Below are 27,059 nucleotides of genomic sequence, written 5' to 3'. Positions count from 1 at the left end.
TCTGTTTACAGTAGACAATTTATTTTGAGGATCATTTCTGGGAAGATGATCGCAATTCTAATTAAAGAGCTTGTCAGGAAAGTGTCTGCCTTAACAGATCTGTTGTCCTCAGACTATCAGCCAGATGGAAACCTGACACGCTGCTGTGTTCGCCCTGCATTCACCCTCACCACATCTCTGACTTGCATAACCTCCATCAAGTTCATAATTTCAAGAGAGCACAGGACTCTCATAGAAATGCCTTCTCTGGAAAAATAATCATAACATATTTGAATTATCAAAACCCTAGAAAAGTCAATAGTGATATCTAACTATAATTTACAAGTTAAACCAAGGTCTTATTAAAAGATCAGACTTTCAGAGATGATAATCAGAAGTTTTAATGTTAATATTTTCTAATTAAAGGAATATAATGTATTCTATTAGCCTCATCATTATTTTAAGGTACCTTACAGAATGCTTGATTCTTATCTTCCAAAGAGGTTGATGTATTCTCTTAATATCCTCTTCCGTTATAGTAAAATTTGAAGGAACCAATGAATATTGTGCAGGTCCAATATAAGTAATTCTTTCTATCTCAATCCTAAACCACTTGTAGGTAATACAAAATAAAGAAACAAAGTCATATGTACAACAGAAACATCAATTTTAATATTGCTAAATCTGAACTGCCAAACATGGCTAATAGTTTACGGAGAGCTACACCCTCAGAATGCCACACTCAATGCCCAGCATCCTAAAATTCCAGGTTATCTCACCAAGTGGAGCCTGCCCCACAGAGGAGGGAAATGGAATATGTATTTACTCCCAGCAAGCATGACTTCCAATGAGAAAGAGCAAGGACCTGAACTGAAAATATCCCAATGGATGCCCTCCTCCAATGTACCTTGCCAAGTATTTACTCCTTTATTGTAAAATTTCTCTAAAACAAAGGAAACATCAGGAATAGGTGGTAGCACTACTCCCAACGTGCATCCAAATGCAGTATTTGTGATGCTAAGTTCTAAATGGTACTGTCTTTCTCTTTTCTGTTCTGTCAATCTCCGGTGACAACTGCTATCATGTTTTGTGTCTGAGCTGCACAGATACCCTCTCTTCCCCCCAATCAATCCACAAGCTACAGCGAGACACACCTATGGGTGTGTGACCTGCTCATACAAGGGAAATCCGCTTATGTCCATTCCTTTGAGAGCACCTGTCCGGGGCATGACCTTAAGAGGCTAACTTCGTAGACAACACAGTTTGGTTTTCCAAGTGTGCACTCTTGTCTTAGGTCTGAGTCACATTATTGGGTCTCACTTTTGTTTGCCAACAGATTTGCCCTGATTAATCCTTAGCTATTACTAGATTTCCCCAACCACAAGAATTTTAAATGGGTCCTCAGGATAGCATAGAAATCCAAGAGTGTTTATCAATTATCAAGTGTTTAATGTGCCAGTGTATTATTAGGGAATTTGTACGTGTTTGATCAATGGTATTAAAAAATATAAAATCCATATTGCAGTATCTTGGACTGGGGACTTCCAGATAACTACTTGGCATTTTGCCAATGATGATATTTAATAAGTGAAGCTTTAAGTTTAAAGTGGATCACAATGTTCATAGTCACTCTCTGCCCTGGGCCTCTCAGAGATGAAGGCCCAATTATGATGCCAGTGCTCAGAAGTTCACAGGATGGCAGAGGGATGGCATTTGAGGGAAGCAGGGGAAGAGAGCATCTGCTGCCTGACTGCCTCCTATAATCCCTAACAAGTCAATTCAGGAATCGGCTTGGCCAGATGACAAATAATAAAATACTACTAGCATTTTTAAAAGGTTAAGCCAATAGACTTGTTGTTGCTAATGTTGGTAATTTAACATCTTGAATCACTTAAAACATTGCCACTGACGCTTTGTAAGACCTTTTTGCATCCCTAAAGATATTAGTTAATATATTGAATATGTTCTAATTTGTTTCACTACTGTCTTTGAGGGAAAGTCTTTCTTTTCTTAATTGAAATTGAAATTGATTTCAAGAGATAATGGTTATAGTGAATGTAAAAATGATTTATGCTTAGTAATTGAGTGTACGGGTTATAGTTCTTCTGCTTGGCCTGTGTATCATAATATTATTACATCCTTCTATCTTAAAATAGTCAACCACCAACAAAAGTATACACAATCTAAATCTGAAGGAGCACTTCTAATCACTGACATTCTTTAAATCATCTTATATACATTTTTAAATAAGAAAGGAGAAATTAACAGAAATGCTAAGAATAATTTTTCACATGAGAGAACAATTTTCCAAACCATCCATGAAGCCACTGGAAACAACTTGAAAAAAATTTACTTCAAGGAACTATATGTTTAATGAGTAACGTATGGGAATCTGGTGAAAGAATTTGGAAGTGATTGCTTTTGCCTGGATGGATATGAAAATATAAGATGAAGGAGCAAGATTGAGAGGCGACAAAAAAACTTTTAGGAAATAAGACTGTGAAAGTTTTATCATGTAAGGGATAGGGATGTAGAGGAGGATTGACTCAAAATATGAGGGAAGTTTATCACAAGTAAATGTCATTTAGAAACTTAGTAGGACAATATTAAGCAAAAGTATGAGTACCAATAATGAGAAATTAATTTAGTGGTAAATGATATACAGGATTACAGGAAAAATTTCATAATATTTCTAATGACTTTGCTACAATATTGACAAGAAAAATTTATAAAATGGAAAATAAAAAGTCTAATGGTCTATAAGTATTATATAATATGAAAATGTATACAGTTATGTTTGTGGAATTTTCCCATCTAAAGTAAAGCTGTTTGTCCTAGTTGGGAAATAAAACTTTTTCACTAATAATTTCAATATTTGTAAGTTGTTGAAATGACAAAGAAAAATCTTTCCTGTACAAATAGAATAACTGGAAAACTATTTTGTGCACTGACGTGAGGACTCAACATAAACATGTTTTTATTTACTCTTAGCTACAGAATTATGACAACTATGTAGTGTGATAATTTTCTATAATAATAAAATATGCTAATTAGATGGGACAGCCAAACGACCTTCTGGACAACCTTCCGGAAGAAGCCGGGGCTGCGAAGGCCGAGCCCCTTGCATGAATTTCGTGCATCAGGCCTCTAGTATGACAATAAAATGGTCCCCCATACTGTATGTTTAACTTGCTAGAATATAGTTCACTAACTTGTATTTAAGGATGAAATAGACCTAGAAGCAGAATTTAAATTCTGGATTTTTAAGGTTATGCGAAGCACTGCAGTGTGAAGTACCCTTGTACATGAGGAACTGAGGTCTCTGGCTGCCATTTCTACACCTGCCCTTCAGTGTGTTTATAGCTGATATTTTAAACAGACAGAAAGTGCAGAATGGAAATTTCATACAGCACAACCAACAAATATGTGTGAAAACTCAACTCCATAGCTAACGCATTACATAGCCGCCTAGACTTATTGAAAGAAAATGCTACTTTTTTTCTTTCTACAGCAATAAAATGCTACATTTAAAGTCACTCCGTGCATCACTCACTGACAAGGATTAAAACTCGAGCTTGTGTGGCATTTTTAGCAGACTGAACAAAAAGAAATGTCACCTTTCCTTCTGGGCGAAAGTCTTTTGGCTTTCTCTAGAATAAAATACACAGTTTAGCATTAGCTTTAACAGAAAAATGCTCTGTTGACCTAAAAGTTCACCAAAATGTTATGCTGCAAAACTGAATAACTAAACTGCAAACGTATTGCACAATATCTAAGGACATAGCTTTAGCCAAAAATAAATAAATATATAAATATATATATATATATATATAAATGTGTGTGTGTGTATATATATATATATATATATATATATATATATATATGTATTATTACATGCTATATTGCATTTGTCTTCTATCATGGGAGAGTTATAGGGTATTTTAAGCAGTGAACTTAATACTTAGCCCATTATAATAAGTCTATGTTTTTTTCAAAAAGTGAGACTATATCAAACACCATTGTTAGTTAAAAGAAACAATTCCGTAGGTTTTCAAATAAACATCATAACATATATAATTTTGGGCTTATTCAATAAATATCATTTTTTGGTCAAGAGAAAATACAATCTAAGGTGGAGGACCTACATCAGATCACTGACATAAAAAAAAAAGTCATGAAAAGAGCGAAATGGCACATGTTTATATTTATATAGCTTATTCATATATTCTTTTATCTAAAACTGAATAAAATGGACTTTTAAATGAAGGGGTTAAAGCAGGATATATACATAATGGCTCTCTCTGAATGGCAAAACCATGGATTCATTTCTTATATGCACCATTTTGTTCCTCTACCACATCAATGATGAGAATAAACAGGAGAAAGTTAATTCAATATATTAAAAACCACCAATGTGTGATCATTTGAATTCTATATATATATATTATTCTTATTAAAACATAACACTAGAGACCTCTTATTACTGGTTTAAAAATTTAAGATACATGCTCACACAACAATGTGAAGTAAATTAAATTGGAGAGCTTACATGATTTTAATTTGATGAATTCAGACAAGCTGGATATTTAATTCAAAAAATCATTTTCAGCCTAGAGTGATATGCACTAAATATATCCTAGTACACAATAAAAGCCTAATATGCTAAGTGTCCAACCATTCGTTCGACCATTCGATCAATCACTATGATGTGCACTGACCACCAGGGGGCAGACGCTCCAACTGGTAGGTTAGCTTGCTGCTGGGGTCCAGCCAATCGGGACTGGGCAAGATGGGCTGGACATACCCGGAGCCCTCCCAGGATCCCTCCCTGGCCTGTGCCCTCTCACAATCCGGAACCCCTTGGGATTCTCTATCGGAGAGCCGGTTTCAGCCCTATCCCCACAAACCAGGCCGAGGGATCCCACTGGTGCATGAATCCGTGCACTGAGCCTCTAGTATAGATATTTACTTAACAGAGCACAGAAAGAATTTTTTATTCACTGGGAAAGTCTATGAATACAAACAAGTATTAAAACTAAGGCTGAGACAAGTGATTGGCAATAGTTCAGCAAGTTCAGCAACATCCTTTTGCTTTATATTCAAGATGTACCGCTGGGAGAATACATTAGTTTCAAACCTTTAAGTTTCTGCCCTTGTCCTTTAAATAAGGAGTCATTGTAATATTTATGCTTTGTCTTGTCTGCGTTAGTGTGAGCTATGACAATGAAGGCACATTCTTTGAATAACTGCCTCAATGCCAGTTTCTGCTTATTAATTTGGGGACTTTTAAGTGAGGATGAAAGAGAATGCGAGAAACTGTTATTTGAAACAAGGTAATTTTGTAAAGTCAATGAAAAATGAGTCATTGCACATTTGTTAAAAATTATAATTGCTTGCCCAGCCGGTGTCACTCAGTGGTTGAGCACCTACCCAAAAATCAAGAGGTCACTGGTTTGACCTTCAGTCAGAGCACATGCCCAGGTTGCAGGCTCAGTCCCCAGTAGGGGGCGTGCAGGAGGCAGCCAATCAATGATTCTCATCATTGATTTTTCTGTTTCTCTCTCCCTCTCCCTTCCTCTCTGAAATCAATAAGAATATGTTAAAAAATAAAGTGCTACATCACCACACTCCATAAATGAATGACTGTCATGCTTTTCTTTTACCCTATTTTATATTTTCTTCATAGAATATTACTGACAATAATTCTACACATAAATGTAAACAGTATGAGATTGGGGCCCTTGACTTATTCAGAGGTATAGCAGCACTATTTTTCTCTTTGGGAAAAATTATTTGCAGCAGAAACAATAATACACGTGATTATCATTATTACTGTAAACATATATGGAACTACTAAACAATCTGAATAAAATATTGATAAGAAAGCAGTCACTCATATGTGGAATCTAATGAACAAAATGAACTAATAAGCAAAATAGAGACTGAGTCATAGACAGACAGTAGGCTGACAGCTACTGGGAAGGGGGGTTGGGAGAAGTGGAGGAATTGAGCAAGGAAGAAAATTTAAAAATGAGAAAAAAGTCACACACACAGACAATGATATGGTAAGTGCCAGGGAAAGGTGGAGGAGGGTATAGAGGGAATAAATGGTGATGGAAGGAAACTGGGCTTGGGGTAGTGAACATTCAATACAGTGTACAGAAGATGCGTTGTAGAATTGTGTTTCTGAAACCTATAGAATTTTGTTAACCAGTGTCACCCTAATAAATTCAATAAAAAGGGAAAAAAAAGAAGTTTAATGAATTGCTTAAGCCAAAACCAATCCTATCTTGCATGGTAATAACTGAAGACTGATCTTCTTTACTAATTTTGTTTATAAAAAAAAAAAAACAGAAAATGATAAAATTACTGTGATAGAGTACTTCGATTTTAGGGGGAAAAAATGAACAGGTCTACTATTAGAGCAGAAGAAAATTGCTAAAAGGAAACATTTCTGATGCAATTTATCATGAAGACATAGATGAATACTGGAAAGGATATGGGAGCATGTGCCTCAGAAGAATGAGGTAAGAGTTTTCCTAATGGCTGAAACACATTTACTTGATATTCTTGAATAGACTGTCAAGTTCACTTTCTGCTGCAGTCAGTCGGTGATTACTGGTGTTAGTGTAAGTCCACATCAGCACGTGAAGGCAGCGTTTCATGTGGGGGTAGCTGTGGGTACAGCGGAGGCACCGGGCGTGGAGGAACGTGGCCCTGATGAATCATGGAGCAGAGACAACTGGCCACTCGAGTAGAGGAGTGTGAGTCAGGAGACTACCCTCAGTCCTCAGTCCTTACCGATTAGACGTGAAGAATCCGAAGTGGGTCCATTGAGATGTTCTAATGCCGACATTTTTTAAATGTGTGTTTTTTTAATTGATTTCAGAGAGGGGAAAGGAGAGGGAGAGAGAGACAGAAACATCAATGATGAGAGAGAATCATCAATCAGCTCCCTCCTCCACACCTCCCACCCCTACAGCGGATAGAGCCCCAAAACCAGGGCATGTGCCCTGACTGGGAATCAAAGTGTGACCTCCTGGTTCATGGGTCAACGCTCAACCACTGAGCCCTACTGGCCGAGCTCCAATGCCTACATTTTAATTTATACACAAATATTTAAATGCTATTTTGTGCAGGGCACAATCATGGGTGAGGAAATGGTCTACAGCTTTCATTGGCTTTGGAGTCTATTGAGTTAAAAAAAAAAACAACCAAAAAAACACACACAATTAGGTAATTACTCAAATGATTGTTAGGGTCCTTCTAGGATGCTAACCACCAATGCTGTACTAATATATTTCTGACAAATTGAGAAAGAGATACATTCATTTTGAAAAGCATGTTGAAATTTGTTTCCTACACGCATTATTTAAAATTTGAACAGACCCAAACCAACTTCAAGAGGTCATTCTTGAATTGATTATATTTGTTGGAGAATAAGATGAAAGGAACAAAAAATTAAAGTTATCTCATGAAAAGTTAATGAATTAATTTTATAAATAGAGAACAAAGTACATTAAATTATATGTGCTTTTCCCAACTTATTTATGGATGTGGTGATAGACATGTTATTTTTATTCTCTTCCTGTTAGATATTGATGTGGGCGTTTAGTGAAAGCTTTTCTCAGATTGCTTTTCATTTTTATTTTTAAGCACAGCCAGTCTCTAAAGGGAGATCTGAAGTCACCAACTCATAACATATATTTAGAAATTATTTTAGATTATTGAATACCTATTAAGTTATTAGAATACACAAACTTAATTCAAAATATATTTACTATGTAAAATGGAATTAATATATTAAAAGAATTACGGACTATAATACCAGACAAAGTGGTATTGAGAGGTCAATTTTCTATTAATCATATTGTGAGTAAGTTTTATCTGTGTAACTTGATTGTCCCTATTTAGCGTAGGGACATATCCTAGGATCTTCTGTCTTAAAGGTAAATAATCATCATTGATCCCATGTCCCCTCTGGCATCCACACCCACTCTAGGAAGGTTGTACAGCTATCACAAAGTAATCATGGGAAATGAAACTCATATCAATAATGCAAACAACTTACATGGTTCACGCTGGCTCTATGAGTGCTGGCTAAACCATGGGATTAAAACATAATTATTCTTTGGCATGTGACTAGAAATGAAAGTTTTACCAAGCTACATGATGTTAAGATAAGGTTATGTTTGAGGCCAATTAGTTCCTTATCCAATATCTCTCCAAAAATATATGGCCAAAAGAATTTAACATTTACACAAACATTTGCTAGTCAGGAGACAACAGGTGGCTTAATCCATTATTATTTAGCGCTACCTCATTTGTAATTGAAATTTCCTTAGCTATGCAACAATATTTGTTTAATCTATTATCTTTCTTACAAGTTAAGCTTATCTCCATGACTGTTGTTAATGATGGCCAATGCATACTTGTGGAAGGAAGGAAGGAAGGAAGGAAGGAAGGAAGGAAGGAAGGAAGGAAGGAAGGAGGGAGGGAGGGAGGGAGGGAGGGAGGGAGGGAGGGAGGGAGGCTGAGTATTTAAATAGTTTTCACATCTTGTCTTGAACTTTGTCTTGTTAAGCATATAGTTATTTTGAATGATGTCTGTGGCACATGGATTTTTGCTTACTATTTGCATTATTAATTTCTGAATGCTCTTTTAGACTAAAGTTCACCATTTTTGCAGGAGTATTTAATATGATCTCTGGCCTATGTAAAGTTCAGTGCTTTAAAGATAAATAGCCTGTTTTCTATTAATGAGCCAATTCCTCCTGGGGTTGCGTTATGCAACACGGATTGCTGTTAGTTGATTATTTTCTGTGACGTGTTTATCCTACATTAATGCAAACAAGATTATGTCTGCTATTTTAGCACCTGCTTTAAATGACTGACTCATTAAACTTTCCAACAACTAACAGGGCCAGATCCTGATATCACTTTCCAATGTTTTGTTGTTAATGAGATCTCTCACCTTTAACCATGCAATCTTATTTTAAAACATACATTTAAGGCTACAAAGTAGAAGACATATGCAACAAGAAACAGCATATATAAATTTTAAAGATTATTTTGCCCAGCATTATATTTTTTAAAACATTTAAACAAATTTTTAAATCAAATTATATAAACCTGATAACATCTTATCATTTTTAATTTTTTGTTACGAAAAATAAATATGTATTAAATGCCTGAATCTAAAGCATCATTAAAAGTTTCAAAATTGGCAAAAACATAAGCCTTTGATATTCCATTAATTATTTACATCTGTTTTCAGGCATGTGCCAACATACCTGGGGGGTAATATTAATGACTGAATAATTTATAATGGTTATAATAATAATTTATAAGCATAAATCTTACTATACTGATAAAATCAGACTTGTTAAATAATTTTAAAAGCATAATTTAAGTCCTTGCCAAATTAATGAACCTTGTGATCATGAAAATATATTTAGTTTTAAATAGTTTTCATTTTCATCACAAGTTTTCTTTATATTTCCAAAGGCCAATGAGTTTTCTTCTTGTTAATAATGTTTTTGATAATTGTTCATAAACTTCCCTAGTTTTTAAAAAATTCTGATTATTTTTGAAAAATAGCTTTTCTCTCTTTTTTTTTCTTTTCTTTTTTGGTGCCCAGAAGACACCCCACAAGAAAGTAGATGGTGAAATGAACAGACACACACTGGGTACACACTGTCCTTTTTTGCCAGCAGCCTGCCATGGAATAGATTGCCTGAGACTTGAATTAGACATTTTGAAAAATTTAGGAAGATCCAAAGTAGCTGCGATTCAGATTTATGTAGAAATTCAGCAAAGAAGAAGACCTCTGAAGTGGTTTATACTCCCCTTAGGGGGGGAGGAAAGATTCAGACCCCAAGAGGATCTGAAATCTGTCTAAATAGTGATGTGCCAGGCACTGCACTCCACACTCCCTGTAGCGTAACACTGACTCATTTGCTAGATATATGATCCAACCTAGATCTAATAAACTCCCGAAACTGAGCTCTGACATTCCCCCGTCACCCTATGAAAATGTCCCTGTTCCAGTTGGCCTGCAAGGCTGGTCTGGAGAAGGCATTTGGGTGGAGTGACCCAGGGGATCAAAGCCAGGCACCACAGGGCCCAGCTGGAGGGCTGGGCAGCCTGTTAGTCTCTGGGCAGAGGCTGCCCTTCCCCCACCAGCATCAGACTGTCCATTAGTATCTGATGACACAAATGTGCTCTATCGAAGCCGTTCAGTATCATACAATATAGTTGCATGTGTCTGTTGAACATCTAAAATATGGCGAGTTACACTAAGAATACTAATTTTATTCCACCCTTTATTCCAAGGGAGAAGTAGTCCACCCTTCTCCCTTGACATAGTAAGAGTGGATATATTTGGATGATGGGAATATGGTAATAGTCTTGTGTGTGTGTGTGTGTGTGTGTGAAAAATTGGGATTTAGTACTTACATGTATTATGGACATGTTCAGGCAGGAAATAATTAGTATTTTTTTAATGCCATGCCAAATATGATATTTTTGAAAGGACTGTCAAGACTTGATGACTACATGGGCATATGGTTCTAATACATAATTTAAATTATAATTCTAAAATTTTAAGCATATACATAGTTTCAATGGTAGCAACCTCAAGTCTACAGGAGCAGAGCAATAATCTTTATATGGATGCTTCGAACTTGAAATTCCTCAGCCATGAGGAGAGGCAAAGTGTTGATTATCATTCCAGATTGATGTATTACAGTAAATTCTGAAGAAGAATGTACACTGGTCAGTCAGTTCTTGTAGACACTGGTCCAAAGGCTTCGCCTATTTAGTCCCAAGGGCAAGCATGTTTTTGCCCTTCTTCTATGTATGAGGAAAGTGCCAAGGTCATAAAGACAGCGAGGTAAATGAGTGATAGAGCTGGGATTTAATTGCAAGGACTCTAGCCAACTTTAAGGGCCCACACTTTTTAAAAAAGATTTTGTTATTCATAGTTAGAGAGAAAGGAAGAGAGAGGGAGAGAGAAACATTGGCTAAGAGAAGGAAAACACTGATCGGCTGCCTCCTGTACGCCCCCTGCTGGAGACTGAGCCTGAAACCTAGGGATGTGCCTTGAATGGGAATCAAACCAACCCCCTTTTGGACAACACAGGACAACACTCAACCCACTGAGCCACACATGCCAGGGCAGGCCCACACTTCCGACCACTATGCTCTATAACCTCACTAAGGTAGGTTATATACGGTGCATAACCATACACATGAAGGCTCTATGTGAACAGAGAAAGAGCAACATGGCAAAGGAAGAGATATATGTACAGAAAAAGAAGGAGGCAGAGCAAGCTAACGGGAGCATTTATAAGAACTTAGTGCTACAAATGTTTAGTGAGAGTAAGAAAGCCTGAAAATAGTAAGTGTTAAAATTACAAGGCTATACACTAAACCGATGTGTCTCGGCATGTTTATAAACTCACGGAGAAAGAACTGTGTTATGTTTATAGGATTAACTAGGATTATTGTCGCAGTTAAGAAAAATGAGATAGCATGCCCAAATGTTTGCATAACTAGATGAAATTAAATGCAAAAATAATCATTAAAAATTGTGTTTATGCATGGAAAACACATTCAAGGACATGTGTTATGCTTCACCAAACAAAAACAAGGCATTTCCATAACGTAAGCACTACAGACGAAGTTATTTAATTTATTAGTTAAATACTTACTAATCAGAGATGTCACTTATAGAGTTTTCTTTTAATTTGTTTTACTTAAATTAATTTTCTCATATGTGAATATATATATATATATATATATATTCCAAATTTTGTGCCGTTCATTTGCATTGGTAAGTTTTATGGACTAAACTATCCTAGAAATCATACAAATTTAACTTTTTGTTTTTAGTTTCATAATGAAGAAAAAGGTAATTTATAATATTCAGTGTTTGGGGCAGTTGAGGATTTCAATATGGTTTAGTTTTTAAGTGACTAAGCTTAGTAACTACAAGGAATAAATCTAAGAATTTCTCATTGATATTTTATACAGTAGACCAGTTTTCTAAAATCGATTATGAAACTCAGACACTGCTTTAAAAATCCTTGTCAAAAAATGGCAACCTCTGATTAATCACGATGTTGGTGTCTCTTGACTGTCTCTTCTTATTCAAATTGTGATTTTCTTATTGCTTTTTATGACAGATTAAAAGTTTCTTTTGTTTTAATTGTACCTTAGACAGCTATTATGTTAGAACATGCTGAGTTCTACTTATCTACTTACACTTGCTATATTAGGAGATACTCACCCTATTGAGATTCAACATGCTAGTCTTCGCCTAATGAGGGGTCTGTGGTTACAACAGCAGTTTAATTTTCAGACCTTTGCCGTGTTACTTTGGTCACCTTGGCTTATCGAGTGCCTCTGGGGGTCCCTTGCTCCTTGCTGATGCTTCCTGAGGTTGCATACTTCCTTTCCCAGGCTGGATCGCATCTGGGTTGGGGATGGTAATGAGGAGCTCTCCTTCCAGGTTTCCCCCTGCCCCATGGCTGTCCTGCTGGTGTGTCTTGAGAAGAAGAGAGAGTGGATGGCAGGAACAAGGAGGTTTTCCCCGACCAGGCCATTCGCTTAGCTGGGTCTTCTCTCTGGCTTTCTAGGTCTACCTGCCTATGCACCCTTTCATAGGAAAGAGGGGTCTCAAACACGGAAGTAAAATGACATACCTCTCTACTCTGCAATCCAGCAATTTTATTTATTCCCAGGTATATATACAAGCCAAAGGAGTGTATATATATAAATAAATATTTAAAGAGAAAAACAACAGCAGCAAAGTAAATGTATACATTCACATTTGCAAAAAGCTGGCATGAACACGAATTTTCCATGAGCAATAAATAGAATAAATTAATTTTATTATAGTAACATAATAAAATGCTTTACAGAAAATTTAAAAAAAATATTGATATGTGCAAAAGTATAGATGAATACACAGATACAGAAATTACCAAAGAAAGCCACATAAAAAAGAATAGGTGATTCATTTTATATGAAATACAAAAAATAACTAACTATATTCTATGCTGACAGAAGAGTAGCTAATTCTGGGTGGTGGGTAAATGCTATCAAGAACAATAATGGTTGCCGAAACCGGTTTGGCTCAGTGGATAGAGCGTCAGCCTGCGGACTGAGGGGTCCCAGGTTCGATTCCGGTCAAGGGCATGTACCTGGGTTGCGGGCATATCCCCAGTGGGAGATGTGCAGGAGGCAGTTGATCGATGTTTCTCTCCCATCGATGTTTCTAACTCTCTATCTCTCTCCCTCCTCTCTGTAAAAAATCAATAAAATATATTTTAAAAAAAAAGAACAATAATGGAACCTTTTTGTGTCCTGAACACATTTATGTTCTGTATTTTTACCTGGCAGTCTTTATTCAGATCATACTTATATTAACTTAAACTCACTAAGTAATCTGAAATAATTAAAACAACTTATTTTAATCAATGTAAATAAATTAGGCTACAATTCATTATATGATCAAATAATTACTATAAAGAGCACTTCCATTTATAGTCATAATTAATAACCAACTTTTTTTATAAGAATCAGATCTCTTTGACATAGGTAACTAACAACCATTGACCATAATAAGTTCAATTATTAATGCAAAGTAGTGGGGGGGGAAATACATGCTTGAACTTTTCATCAGAGAGTGTTACCAACACATGGTTTTTAATTTGCCTTCCAAGTTATTATTTTAGGTAAGTTTGTAATAATTATTAAAATTCAACTTGTTCATAGTTCATATTTTCTGAGCTTTCAAACAAGGACATCCCAGAGATTTGAATTTAATTAAGTAAATACTATTGAGTGCTCAAGGGTCATTAACTGCCAAACACTCCATACACTTTGAGTTTCATGCACTTTGCTGCTCTTGCCTTCCCATCAGTCATGAAATGTTTTCCAGACCCTCCTGCCCATTAATACATGAAATACTTCATGGTAATTAATTATTTCTTCCTTGACAGGCCAGCTCAATGATGCATTACCAATATATTAATTACTGTCATGATGAGGTTTGCAATGAAGGTTGAATGCAGTTATTCTTAAATGGACAACTGAAATTAACTTTGAAGTAATTAATAAATCTAGGCTATTACCCATTCGATGAAAATATATGTGCAAGATTACTAAATCTAAAAATTTTGGCCTTATTGAACAACATCTAGGTATCATTATCTAATCATCTTCGAGATATGAGCAATTTGCTATAAATGATGGAAGTATATTCCAACATGTTTTTCTTATTTAAATATATATCTTTCTAGATTTTTGTGGTATAAGAAGCTACACATGTTTATATAAGCACATTATTTGTCTTTGGTTTTGGCTTTTCTCCTTGAATAAAAATGAGTTTCTTCAAAACATTTATAGAAACATTCATTCTTGTTATAATTTTGTATCTTAACAAAATTTAAATATTTTCTTTAAATGCAATGTATTTGAGTGTAAGAGATGAGGCTGGCTACAAATTTTCTCTTAAAAAAACAAGTTTTTATTGATTTCAGAGAGGAAGAGAGAGATAAAAACATCAATGATGACAGTGAATCATTGGTTGGCTGCCTTCCACACCCCACAATGGGGATTGAGCTCGCAATTGGCATGTGCTATGCCTGGGAATCAAATCTTGACCTCCTGGTTCATGGATCGACGCTCAACCACTTAGCCACGCTAGCTGGGCTAAATGACCACTTTTTAAGTCACCAAATTAACCATGGTGCTTTACAGTCTATACCATATAGTCAACAAGATTTATAGACTATGTATTCTGTAAATCTACCTCCTACAAAATACTTAAATGACCACTTTTTAAGTCACCAAATTAACCATGGTGCTTCACTCTATACCAGTGATGGCGAACCTATGACACGCGTGTCAGAGGTGACACGCGAACTCATTTTTTTGGTTGATTTTTCTTTGTTAAATGGCATTTAAATATATAAAATAAATAGCAAAAAATATAAATCTTTGTTTTACTATGGTTGCAAATATCAAAAAATTTTATATGTGACATGGCACCAGAGTTAAGTTAGGGTTTTTCAAAATGCTGATACACCGAGCTCAAAAGGTTCGCCATCACTGCTCTATACCATAAAGCCAACAAGATTTATAGACTGTGTATTCTGTAAATCTACCTCCTACAAAATACTTAAATGTTTGATGACATATAGCAACGCATACACTTTAAAATATGTGCATGGGTTGATAAGAAAGGAAGGGAGATCCAAGAACAAAGGTAGCATGAAAACAAATACAGAGAGAATGCAAGTGAGCCAGGCCAGCAGCTCCTAAGATGGGATTTGAAGAGCTTAAGGTACCCAGAGGTTCCCTCTTTTGTTTGTTTTCATTTTCCACAGGGGACAATATATAAAGGCTTGAGCTTGTGATCCAGAGAATATCTGCTGTGCAGGGTGAACCCAGCATAAAAATGAATTCCCATGGATTTGTCCCTTCAGCGAAAGGATCAACCAGATTACAGCCCTCCCGTGGGAGACACGGCATGTCTGAGCATTCATAATTCCAAGTGGCTTTCACATAGGATTTGAGTTGTATTCCAGATCATGGTCCCAGTAATTCTAAGCTTAAAGAGGGATTGAAAACAGTGCCAGTGGCTTACAGCACCCGTGTGTCTCCCAGAAACCGAGCTCTCTGTCAATAAATTCAGACGAAGACCAAATCTCACAGTATTCAATGGGCAAGAGAACAATGACTATGAACTCACCAACCAAGTCCATGAAAAATCAAAAAGGAGGGAAATAGGACCGAGACTGGAGACGCATCAGGCGACAGAATCTGGCTCGTGAAGAATTCGTCTGTTGAAACTATCCACCATAGAATATATTTATGTTTATCTTAATTAAAATTAAAGGAGGTATCAAAACCAGAAGTAAGACATTGAAATACTATTAAACCTAGGCATGGCTACTTGAAAAAAAAAAGGGAAATTGTAAAAATAAAATATTAAAAATTCATTAAAAATGAGAGTAACAAAGATTAGAACCTCTGTGAGATCAACATACCACACACAGATGACGAGAGAATTAATGACTGAAAACAAAGCTAAGTAATCTGAAATTCAGTTCAGAGACACAAAAAATTTAGTCCGTGTCTACATTGCTGCAACCCCCACTCATGCCCATTTATCTCAGGGACCCAGGGTGTCACCTCAAGGTCACGTTGGTGATTGCCATCACCTTCTGAACCTGGAAGGCGGTCCTTCTGACGGACATGAGAGGTCCCACTTTGATGTGCCCCTTCAGTTCCCATAGTGACTTCCATCAAGCCACGCTCCCAGGGGGCACCCCTTTACCAGGCTGTTTCCAATGCCTCCTGACTGGCCTTAGGGCCAGGCAATTGGCCGTCACCTATGACTGAATAAAATGAAAATAGAGGCTTTTATCCTTGTCCATTCAGTTCCTTCATCATTGCTAGGAAAACAGCACGCAATTCTGCTCAGGAGGCTGATATGTTTTCACCTTCTTTGATCAATGGCAGCTTCCAATCAGAATACCGTCCATTCACGTTGGAGCTGCCACAAGTCAAGCTCTTTGCAGGTCAGTGGAGAGCTGTTCATAGGAACTGTCCAAGACCAGATGGAACCCGGCAGCCCCTCACGCAGTCCCAGCATCAGTCCTGGCGGCAGAAAAGGTTTCTCTGTGGTGTCCATTCCTCACATGTCCTGGTCAGTTTTACTAAAGATGTAATGTGCATGTTTTTTCAAAAAGTACAGGTTTTTACATCACACACACACACACACACACACACACACACACACACACAAATACTTCTCTTAATTTTCATTTAAGTGAAGCAAAACTACATACATGTTTTACTAAAGATGCAATAGAAAAATTGCTTTCTTTCATGGACACAGTGCGTGCTTAATAAATTGATTTTGGCTTTCTGAAGTTTAATTTTTATAAAATATTTGCACATTATCAAATTCAAATATCCAAGGACGTACATGGAGAAATAAATAGAAAAGTGTTAATAATTTCAGGGATATTGATCTGGGGATCAATTTCCCAAATATCCTGTCAAAATGCATAAAAGATGCATAATTTGCAACTCCTCTGAATCAAAGAAATGAGGTCCTGAGAAAAACTAAGATCACTTGACAGAAATGAAAATCACTTTTCAAAATGTCACTAGTCCCAGATTAAAAAATAGAATCAATTTGTTGAATAGCATTATTAAAAAATAAAATAGATGAAATTTGCTGGCAAACAAGAAGCACACACTCATATACATGTATGCATACACATGTACACAAACACACACATAAAATGACACATTAAGAAAGCAAATGTGGATAAGAGAGTCACATGTATTGGGGAAATAAAATAGACCCTTAAAGGTATATTTTTTAATATATTTTTAAATTTATTTCAGAGAGGAAGGGAGATGGAGAGAGCTAGGAACATCAATGATGAGAGAGAATCATTGACTGGCTGCTTCCTGCATGCTCCTTGCTGGGGACTGAGCCCACAACCCGGGCCCAGGCCCTGACCAAGAATAGAATCGTGACCTCTGGGTCCATAGGTCAGTGCTCAACCATTCAGCCATGCCAGCAGATCTTAAAGGTATTTTTAATAAATATCTGATTCTTGTCTAATAAGTTGTGATAAGTTACTGAAAAAAATAGGATCAATTCTGGTTTCTACCTCTGAATACATTTGAGCAGTCAACTCTTTTTCATGTATAATGTTTAATTTTCATTTTTATACCTCCTAAAAATTAAGCAAAATCTTATAGATTGTGGTTGAAACCTTCACACTTCATTATTTTCTGGACAGATTATTAAGCAGTATAGCAGTCTCAACTCTACAGGGTATTGGTTCAGGTATCTGATTCTATTCACTATATACAGGTGCAGGCCTCAGACACACACAGGGCAGCTCTGGCCAGATGCTAGCGGGATTCACGCCAGAACGGTGCTAGCTTTCATTGCTACTTTCTCCAGTTCTGTGGTTTCCTTTTCCTGTTACAAGTGTTCCTCAGCGATCATGTCCTCACTGCATCAAAGCAACTTGACAAGGAGACTTACCCCAATTTTACTCTGTAAGAAGCCTCTAGTTTTGCTTCACTTAAATGCAAATTAAGATAGGTATTTTTTTATGTGGGATTTTAAAACCTGTACTTTTTGAAAAGGAAGAAAATGGTCCATTTTCTTTTCACTCTTTGAAGTAACTGATTTGATAAATTCTGTAACCCAGATCTCCAGGGAGCAAACTTTACAAAGTGCAAAAAATTTAATGCAAATTTATTTTACTGTCTTCCAAGTTTTACATACTAAACACAAGAACCAATTTCTCACTGCCCCGGGGTTATTTCTGAATTGAATAACAATAAACCCCAGTGGAACTAAAGAAATAATTAGGTGATATTGATATAGATATGGGCATGAATATGAATATAGATATTCAATTTTATGTCACTATTTACTTATTTATTTATTTTAGTGATGTTTGTTTAACCTTTATACATACTGTTTCTGAATTTAAGAATTAAGAGTTTAATTCAAAATATTAAAAAGCAAGCATAAAATTAAAGTAAGTGTTTATCAAGTTGGGCAAGGAGGAAACTTCCTAAAATCACAAATGGTTAAAGAAATATCCACTAATCATATGAACAAAGGATGTGTCACTATTCTTTTAAACTTTATAGCCTATCGTCTCCTTTAAGGAATAGAAATGCTGACAGAGTCTCATTGGATTTACTATAATTTAGGAATTAAGGGTTAGAGGGCCTCCAACAACTAAATAGCTATATGCTTTTTTGAAAAACTTAGCATTTTCCCTAGGTTCTGAAACAATATAATATTTGTAACAGTTCTTCCAGAATGCCAAATGTGATTTAATCTCAAAATCCTGTTCTAATAGCCCAGTCTAGGTGGCCAGCCCTTTACTAGGAATGTATTCTTTCTCTATGAGCTCAAAAAAGAATAGATGCTATCTGATACCATACTGGGAAGTTTTCATTAAGTAGAGTTTAATTACTTACTAGTATGTATACAATCATTATTTATAGGTATTTAATTTATTATTTTTAAATATTTACTATTTAATTTATCATTTATAAAATGTATTGTTGGTTTGTACAGCAATTACTACTTGGAGGTGATACTATCCATCCCCCAAATAAAAATATATTCCTAGCAAAACTGTATAAAGTATTTCTTTTTAACGTGGCATTCTAAGATGACTACACAACTCATCCACCAGTTCCAATATTGACTTATAATAATACCAACATATTTTGTAATATTCATTCAAATCATTTTAGTTCAATGTTTTTTTCATTAGTACTCCTACATGCATGTGTCATCCATGCAGTACTTATTTGCTACTGAGAAGTTAAAATATTACTATTTAAAATGGAGATGTTGTATAAGTACAAAATGTACTTGAAAACTTTGTGAAAAAAGAAATATAAAATATATTGACAGTGTTTTACAGATGTTAAATGACAATATTTTGGATACAGTAAGCAAAGTTAAATTATTTTTAAAGTATGTCTAGCCACTTTTTAAATTATTTTTAAATGACTACTTCAAAAATTTAAATGACATGTATTTATTCTATTCAATTGTTACCAAACGTGCCACTGTAAACAATCTGATTTTGCCTGAAAACAAATTTTAATCAAGAAAGAGCGAAAATGTTGCCATTATATTTGCATTAAATCTCCATTCTTACTACATATTTGTTTGAATGAGAGAATAACTAAAGTGTTTTTCTCTCATAGATACTAAATATTCATCCGCATTATCATTTCTAAATTCTCTAAAAAAATCTTACTTTTTTTTATTAAGTATATGAATATTGGTTCCTAATCTAGAATTATACAGAAAAAAACACACACTACAATTAGGGCTGTAAAAGTAACATCTGTGATATCAAACTATATTCCTGAAGGAAACTATCTTATTCTCATATCTTCAGCAAAATGAGGCTTATCACAAACAGCCATTTGTTGAATAAAAAGTAATCCCAAAGGGCATTTTAGGAAAAACACCGGAACATAGTGAAAGCATCCGGTGACCTCTTTCAGATCCCTAAGGAAAGGAAAGGTGTGTGTGATTAAAAAAATCCTGAGGATTCACCAGTCAGTGTGGTTGATCATTGACCTATGAACCAGAAGGTCATGGTTCGATTCCTAGTCAGGGCCTATGTCTGGGTTGTGGGCTAGATCCCCAGTGAGGGACATGCAAGAGGCAGCCGATCAATGATTCTCTCTCATCATTGATGTTTCTAGCTCTCCCCGCCCCCCCCCCACTCTCCCTTTCTCTCTGAAATTAATAAAAATCATTTTTTTTAAAAAGAAGACAATAAGTTGGAAATTTCAACTTTCAAGAGTTATATGAGATGGAGAGTTCAGGATGCCAAATATAATCATGATACCAATGACTACCACTTTAGTGAAGATGTTGTATATGATTAATAGTGTAAAACAAGCAGAACCATCATTTAAACCTTCCATAAAATCTCGTTATTTTACACAAAGTGAATAAATCATTAGGTTACTGAACTAATCAAACCTCAACAAACAGCTATTGGTTTTTGATCATGGCCAACTCACTCCAATGCATGGACTTTCCTCCCTTAACATGTCTACAATCAAGATATTTCTAAAATATTGGATAAAAAATAATTGTGCTCAGTGAGGTTTATTTTAGTTTGTGCTTGTATTAAACATTGCTCTAAAGTTTATTTTGAGGAAACCATAAATAAAATCCATTTTTATACATTTTCATATTCTTTAATATTTTCCCCAGTGTTATCACACACATAAAGCTGTGAACACACATAACAGGATTAAAAGCATCCTGCATTTTAGGTGTTGCAAATTGTACAGCAGGAGGCAAGAGAGTGGAAGAATGCATGTACAGTAGGCGTAGTTAGCTATATCCGCGAGGCTGTGAGCTTTTCTAAAGTGATGCTAAGATCTTGTAAACGTCTCCCGAGACAGTCTCATAACAAGCAACTCTTGTATTAACCTATAAAAATCCAGTGTCAGATATGTAATCTCTTAGACTGCACGTCAGAGAAACTGGATGGGCTGTCAGACATGTCTGTGGTGCTGAGGATGAATGGATACGAGCCTCTTGGGCCTCTTTTTTTGTCAGTTATTGTCAAGCTTTCTTAGCTGCATCTAACAGTGTTGTACGGCTGTTCATCTTGTTAAAGCTTTCCTGGGAACTAACTTGTTAAAACTACCACTGAGCTTTGATAAGTAAAAAGGTCCTTTTATTCACAATGCTTTCGTTTCAAAACACGATGTGCTTTGTCAACCTTTTGATAGCAATGGCTTCGTGGTCTTGGGTTTATGACTAATTCATCATCTTCATTGACAGGTTATTGTATTTTGGAGGTCAGAGGTGCCCGTGAAATTCTGAGCTATTGTAATTGATTGAAACTTGTTAGAGAAAAAGAAAAATATTCTTTTAATAAATAAAGCATTATAAAGCAGAGCTACCCTATGGTGACTGGCTACAAAATCTACAACAGTGGTGACTCTTAATTGCCTGAAGAATAAACTATACTCAATGCAGAAATAAAGACTTTTTAAAAAAAATTCTACAAATATCTGGAAATATCAGTGATAAAATATTTTAAAAGATTTCTATTGAATTTTTCATAGAAAGATTACCAACTCTAATATAGCATGTGACTAGACAAAAGTAGAAATACCACTTCCTAAACTAAACTACTTTATACCATTAAGTTTTAAGAAAAATGTTCTTGAAAAATATTTTTCACAATATATTTCTCTAGTAAAAAAATTTAGTCATCACATACATTTTTGTCATATTAAAAATATTCTTTAAGAAATAATCAGTGGCATCTTTGTTTTCAAGGATACAGCATATAATTTATGTATTTCTATTTTTCTCTTTATATATCCCAATTTTATCCTAAATTGTTATAACACTGTGAGAATTATATTTGCTTATCTAAATATTAAAATGGTTTCTGTCATTAGTAAATTTTTATTCTCATAATTCCAATAATTTTCTCATGATCTTAATGCAAAAATATGAATTCAATAATAATTATAAGAAAGTTATTCAATTTTCACATTTGTTGGCAATTAACTTTCAAAATAGATCCTTTATTTCTTTTCATATTTGAATATGTAATGCTCAAATTACATTTCAAAACTTTTGTTATATATACTTATACTTTTGAAAAATGTGTGTCAATGAACAAATCATATTAAAGAAAGCAGTGCAATATACAAATGTACTGTCATGAACAAATAAGAGGTAGCAATTTAATATTATTATACTAGAGGCCCGCACAAAATTCATGCACCAGCCTGCACCCTCTCCAATCCGGGACCCCTCAGGGGATGTTTGACTACCAGTTTAGGCCCGATCCCGGGTCTAAATGCAGTCAGACATCCCTCTCACAATCTGGGACTGCTGGCTACTAACTGCTCATCTGCCTGCCTGCCTGATCACCCCAACTGTCTCTGCTTGCTGGCCTGATCACCCCCAACTGTCCCCCCTGCTGGCCTGGTCGCCCCACGCAGCCTGCTGTTCTGTTCGGTCATTACTGTTACTATGATGGTGTCCCAGACAATTTACATATTCCTCTATTATTACTATAGATGTTAATTTTATAAGCACTTATTTACATGGCATCAAAAATAAAAATTAACTATTCTCTAAAAACACAGTGGAAAATAAAGCAATTTCACTGGATTCCCATTTTACCAGACTATTTTACAGAAAGGTATTCATTATAATGTATTATGTCAGATCAGTCAAGTATTCTTGAAAAACTTGTAATGCTGGTTTGTCAGGTAGATTCTTATTTTTCTAGAGCCAAGAATGTTAATAACTGAATTCTTACTTAGAAACTAAAGCAAAAACTATAAAACCGAGCTATATGAGAGAAAATTCTCCCACTGTACTTGGTTTAACAACCCTGAGGGATGGAAATTATGTTCACTATATTCTAGTTGAATTACGAATGAAATTGAGAATCATAATATTTACAGGAGCTTCCGCCAAATTCATTACTTTTTTGTTTACACTACATGAGCATTCTGTGTAGACTCGGTATATTTAAAGCTGCATATATTTGTGCCTATGACAGGACCCAATTTATGTGTTTAGTTCCTCGGCTACATTTCTGCATAATAATTGCAAATAAGGCTTATTATTGAGCATATTTGCTTAATAAATGTGAAAACAAAGAATCTCTAAAACCACATTATTGTACAGCAACTAAATATTCTCAATGGAAACATTTGTTTTTAAAATTTCTAAAAGAAAGCATTAAAGAAATGTGTGCCCGGCTGGTGTGGCTCAGTGGTTGAGCAATGACCTATGAACCAGGAGGTCAAGGTTTAATTCCCAGTCAGGGCACGTTCGAAGGTTGCAGACTCGGTCAATCCCCAGTGTGGGGTAGGCAGCCAATCAATGATTTTCTCTCATCACTGATGTTTCTCTCTCTTTCTCCCTTTCCCTTCCTCTCTGAAATCAATAATAAAAATATATTTTTAAAAAATTTGTAATTTACTGAATTATTTGATACATATGTCCTTATTTAGCAAATGTTTTATATTGGTAGCAGAAACATGTAAAAATGCTTCAATAGTCATGTATGGGGCAGGTCCATCCAGTCTGCTCATTTTACTTTGCATACTAATTTATTGGTAATGTGTGTGAAAGAGCATATGTGTGTGTGTGTGTGTGTGTGTGTGTATCAAATACAATTAAACCATTTCAATGCAGAAATCATCTGTACTCTCTATGAACATTATTTTATTTTTAATAAAGAGAGCACAGCCCACCAGTGAGGCTCAATGGTGGAGCACTGACCTATGACCAGAGGTAACAATTTGATTCCTGGTCAGAGCACATGCCCAGGTTTCAGGTTCAATCCCCAGTAGTGGGTGCTCAGGAGGCAGTCCATCTATGATTCTCTCTCACGGATAATTCTATTTTTCCCTCTCCCTTCATCTCTGAAATCAATAAAATCATGAGTGTGTTTTTCTAAAAAAGAAAGTACAGTTCAGATTTCACTTCTCTAGCCAACATACTAAATCAATTCAAATATCCTGTTCTTTTTTCTACTTATCTTTTCCCATAGATCCTCAATTCATTAAAGTAGAGGTTTTGCTTTTTCCTCTGTTGAAATTCCAAAGAGTGTTCATTTTACCTCTTCATGGAATTCATCAATTTATGTCATTTGTGGTATTTTTTTTGGCCCCTCACAAGAAGCATGCGACCACGTGACAGTGAGTCACTGAATCTACAAGGGTTTAAATGGTTTGTGCATCATAGACTAAGCATAGGACATATATTACTCTTAAATCTTCTAAAACTTTATTAAGATATTAAACTGTTAATGAAACCACATAGAAGGAAAATTTACTCTCGGTTTATTATTTCCATTCCAGGTGGTATTTATGATATTCCCTGCAGGCTTAGGAGGGAAAAAATAAAAAGAAAACCTCGACAATTTTAATGAAAGGTAAAATTGAAAACATAAACTAGTCATGTGCTAAATGACTGTTTTACTTGTTGACTTTGCAGATAAATCAGAGGCCTACGGCAGCCAACCCCAGAGCAGGATGGCTGGCATGCCGTGCTATTTCTTTTGTACAAGCGGCAGTCTTGGCTTGTTAATAATGGAGAGAATAGGTATCTTGCAAGCCGACCAGTCAAGCATTGAAGAAAAATGACTCCATACATTTAAAAAAGCTGTGCCGTTTCTCTCCAATTATTTTGTAATGTGCCTTTTGACAAATTGTCAGGAGTGAAAGTTAGCAGACTTTGCTTTTATGACCATTATATTTTGCATCCTGTCAAGTGGTGAGCAGTGTGGCTGTGAACAGGATGAGCACGGTGAAGAACAAGGTTTGCTGGGGAGAATTTATGGTGACAGGGCGTGTATTTTTCTGACAGAAAGCGAATGTGAAAGGTGGCATGAATCCGAAGTGAAATGTCTTCCTGGTGCATAGAAGTAATAAGAACTACTGTTGGAAACAGGTTTTGAATAAAGGACAAACACAATCAGTGTCATATTTAGAAACTTGAGTGTCAGAAAGCCTGTTGATTATCAGAGCTATTTCAATTTGTGTAGATAGATCTTGGTACTTAATCTTAAAAAAGATAGATGATAGATGGATGGAGAGATAGATAGATAGATAGATAGATAGATAGATAAATGATAGATAGACACATAGATAGATACATAGATAGATACATAGATAGGTAGGTAAGTAGATAGATAGATAGATAGATAGATAGATAGATAGATAGATAGATATAGATAGATGACAGATAGACCTACCTACCTACCTACCTATATATCTCATGTCAGAAACCAGTGAAGATAAGGTATCAAGGTTTCAACGACTAATGGAAATCTACTCCTTGTATTACCTTAGGAACAAAAGTGGCTTTTTTTTTTGCCCTTTTTACTCAAATGAGATACATATGCCAGTGAGACACCATCTGAATGTCTCATTCCTGAGGACAGTGGGAGAGAAATGGAGCAGGTTGCTGCTTCGACAGACAGTTCCATCCAGACCGGAATCAAAGGAAGATTCATTGCACAAAAGCAATGAAAGATACTCTTAAAGAAGAATCAAAAAAGTTTTCTGGGCAAGAAAAATAAGAACATGCGGTATGGTCCAGCCAAGGTGGCTCAGTGGTTGGGTGTCAACCTATGAACCAGGAGGTCACGGTTTGATTCCAGGTTCAGGGCACGTACCCGGGTTGTGGGCTTGATCCCCAGTAGGGGACGTGCAGGAGGCAGCCAGTCAATGTTTCTCTCTCTCCCTCTTCCTTCCTATTTGAAATCAATAAAAATATAAATTTTTAAAAAGAATACGAGGTATGTATTAAAATGTCAACAATACACTAATAAATTCTGCAGTGGCAATTTAGGGTAACCTGTTAAACCTGCAAGCTGGCCAAACTGGGGTTTCTGGAAAAGTATGGGTGTACACAGACTCCACAGTGACTACCAAGCGCTTCCTACAAGTTCAGTGCGTACCGTTCCTCACCATTTTGAGAATCCCTTTAACTTGCAAAATTCCAAATGCTAGATGGACATTAAGAACCATTTGTGATCGCTTATGTTTTAAATTCTAAATACATACTAAGCACACCACTAAATAATTTTGTATGCATTTTCTCATGTTCGTCTTCACAGAAATCCTATGAAATAGGGTCATTAGTCTGCTCATTTTTGCAAATGGTAATCTTCAAGTTGAAGCAGTTAATTTTCATTTGATTATGGAGCTCGGAAGTGATGGGATTCAGGTTGAAATCCTCTTCAATGTGAATCAAATGACTTGACCTGAGTTCTATTTTGTACAAATTAGAAAAAGAAGTTCTTTTTTTCAAGACAGTTCAGCAAAGTTCAACATGAAGATCAACTTTCTAACTCTCTATCCAGAAATTCAATTTCACTAATCATTTTCTAGTATGATCATATCCAGTGACCTCCAGAGTAACTTAAAAGGACAAATTCAAAAATTCAACTATGTCTTCTAAAAATAAATAATACCCGTGAGTTCAAATAAAAACATTAAAAGTAGATACCAACAACAGGATCATGAGAAGGCAACCTGTTTTCCTAACGACTTTGAGCCCATAATCCTACGAACTGGTACAAGGTTGCAGAGTATATACTAGAGAAACCAAGATTAGTAAGTTATTAAGCCCTAAATATCTGAACTTTACTTAGAGAACTAAAGCTACTAGTTAAAGGCAGAAAACAAATATGGCTTCAAATGAATATTTTGTTTTAACATCCTATCTAATAAAGAGGGAATATGCTAACTGACCCTTACATCATTGCAAAGATGGCGGTGCCCACAGCCAATAAGGAGGGAAGATACTAATTGACTGCCCCACCCTCGGTGCCCAGTCCCTTCAGCCTGCCGAGGCAGCAGGCACACATGGCAAGGCCGGACCTGCCCCCAGGTGGGCCGGGCCACTCTGTGTGCCTGCCTGCAGAGACCCCCAGCTGCCCAGGGCCAGCCCGAGGTGCAGGCAAGCCTCAGATGGC

Source organism: Myotis nattereri, assembly GCF_964212035.1.
Source record: "Myotis nattereri genome assembly, chromosome: 20".
Lineage (NCBI taxonomy): Eukaryota > Metazoa > Chordata > Mammalia > Chiroptera > Vespertilionidae > Myotis > Myotis nattereri.
Note: the sequence above shows the minus strand (reverse complement) of the source record.